Source organism: Apteryx rowi, unplaced genomic scaffold (genome assembly GCF_003343035.1).
Source record: "Apteryx rowi isolate R43461 unplaced genomic scaffold, aptRow1 scaffold_626, whole genome shotgun sequence".
In the NCBI taxonomy this organism is placed as follows: Eukaryota; Metazoa; Chordata; class Aves; order Apterygiformes; family Apterygidae; genus Apteryx; species Apteryx rowi.
This window is the reverse complement of record NW_020450901.1, coordinates 392539-394709: the sequence shown is the minus strand read 5'-3', so window position 1 is coordinate 394709 and position 2171 is coordinate 392539. Positions and strand designations below refer to the sequence as shown.

The 2171-nt window shown below is 44.4% G+C and overlaps 1 long non-coding RNA gene across 3 annotated transcripts; it reads left to right on the top strand.

Annotated features, from left to right (window-relative positions):
- The first annotated feature begins 10 nt into the window (after positions 1–10).
- LOC112974806 lies at positions 11–2171 on the top strand. 3 transcript variants are annotated; one of them, XR_003256390.1, is made up of 4 exons: positions 11–52; positions 548–748; positions 1158–1220; positions 1866–2171. It is a non-coding gene; the product is annotated as an uncharacterized LOC112974806 (long non-coding RNA). The 3 variants fall into 3 exon arrangements; XR_003256389.1 differs by lacking the exon at positions 11–52 and adding an exon at positions 95–219; XR_003256388.1 differs by lacking the exon at positions 11–52 and having other exon boundaries at positions 228–748.

Sequence of the window (2171 nt, the reverse complement as noted above, 5' to 3'; positions counted from 1 at the left end):
GCCGCCGAGCCGGGCCGGGCCGGGCCCGCGGTCCCGCCGGCGCCGAGCCGGGGTGAGGGGGTAACGCGCGGGCGGGGGGCCGGTTTGGGGTGCGGCGTGCTCTTCCCGGCGGGGGCGAGGGGACCCTCCGAGCTCCCGTTTTGACCGGGGCACCGCGGGCGCTGCGGCCCGAGCCTCGTCCCCTCGCTCTGCCGACGGGGCTCCAAAGCAGAACCTGAAGTAATTATCCTTCTTCTTCAATTAACACTTCCAGTAGCTATTGATAGTATGTCTTGTTTTCCTTTCTCTTTCCAGTGTTATAATCAGTCACCTAACCTTTGCTAAAATCAGATAGACCTCTCTGTTAGGTTTGACCTTTGCCTGGGGACGTGCGTGCTGATAGGACACAGGTTTGGGCAGATAGGACCCGGGAAGGAGTCGGTGTCGGCACGCAGCCCTGGCCTTCCGGGCGTCCCGTGGTTACGGCTCTTTACCCCGAGCTGGACAGATGCATTTTGGGGGTGGCACAGTCACATGGTAAATGTATGCCAAGAAATCTCCTTTGCAGGTTTAAGCTCTTGACCCCTTAGCAAGTGGTGATGGCAGAGTGACTAATGACTGAAAATACCTGTACATGCAATGAAGATACTCCTTGGCAAAACGCAAAAGCTATTGCGACAGCCACGTTTTGGAGAGAAAAGGAGAGCGTCTGACTACACTGCCATTGTCAGATGAGTCTCTGAACAGTGTCACAACCAGGACACTGGTGGTAAGACACATGGGAGTGTGCCACTGCCTATGAAAGAAGATTCTTATGACCCCCCCCTAAAAAAATTCTAAGAGTTATTTCTTTTGGAGCCATTCCCCTCAGTCTCAGCACCACCTTTTTAGCGTTGAAGGCATTCTCAAGAGATTCAACTACAGTCTGTTTTGTTTGCTCATATCATAAAGAACTTTTAGTTCTGGTAACCACTGGAATTTATTTAGCTTAAGTTGTTACCACATTCCAAATATTTCCTCTACTTTTTCTATATTTATCATATATGTTAAGCTTAAGTCCCCACCACCACCCACCAGCTCCCACAAAAATGTCTGCTTTGCTTGGCTTATAAAGGAAAAAGATCCTTTTAAGGAAAGAGACTTTTGTTACAGATAACACTTTTTTTTCTCTATATCAGCAGTGTGAGAGAAGGGAGAATAAGAGAATGGGAAAATGGATGATGGATGGATGTCAATATCCCGTAAGTTTTCTGTATGCATTTTTTTTTTACTGTTTTAACTGAGCAACTATGGAACTTTCTGAGTATAATCATTATAGCTATATATGGAGGTATTACCATCATCCTTCTTTTACTTATAATTTCTTAGCTTATACGCCAAAGATCTTTGTTCGTACTCTGAAATACAGCACTGCATAAGGCAGTTATGAGCTGCAGTCCTTTCAAGAATCCCCTTTTTCAGGAGAGAGGCCCACATCTTACAACTATGCCTTAACAAGAACAGCTCATAACAGTTCTGTCTGGTCAGTACACTACGTCTGACAGAGACTGGGAACAGCAGCAGAACAATAGGATATGCAGTTATATTTCTCCCAGTATAAATTTCCAGTTGTCAGCTCTCTGCACCTTCCGGACTTCTAGAATCGGAGATCGCATCTTTACATCTAATAAAGCTGATGGATTTTTATTACATGAATTTACCCAGCTGTGCTTTGAACCCATCTAAGCTTTTGGCACACACAAGATGCTGGACAATGGGTGCCACAGTTTAATTGGGTTCTAAGACAGATGTACTTAGAACATCCTCCTCAAATATCTTGGATAATTCATTTGATATCCCATAATATAAGAATAATTACAATTAATAATCATTCTCTGTTACCACAGGTCTATGGACATATTTCCTGTAATTCCCTACCATTCAAATTGCCTTCTGCTGTAAAATATGATCTGAAGAGGTTTGAGGACTTAAGGGTAAGATTGTCCTGAAAGTTTCCACATGCCCACAAAAGGTGCAACAAACATCTGTGGCTTGCAGATTCACTTCAGTCTTTAAAACAGAGAGGGTAAGAGACCGAGACTCTGCAGGTATCTAACACAGAGTGAAGATCTCCCATCCTTCCCCCAATTAATATCTTAATGGAAGCAAAAGAGGAAACAGAATTAAAAGGATTAAAATGTTAATATCAGTGA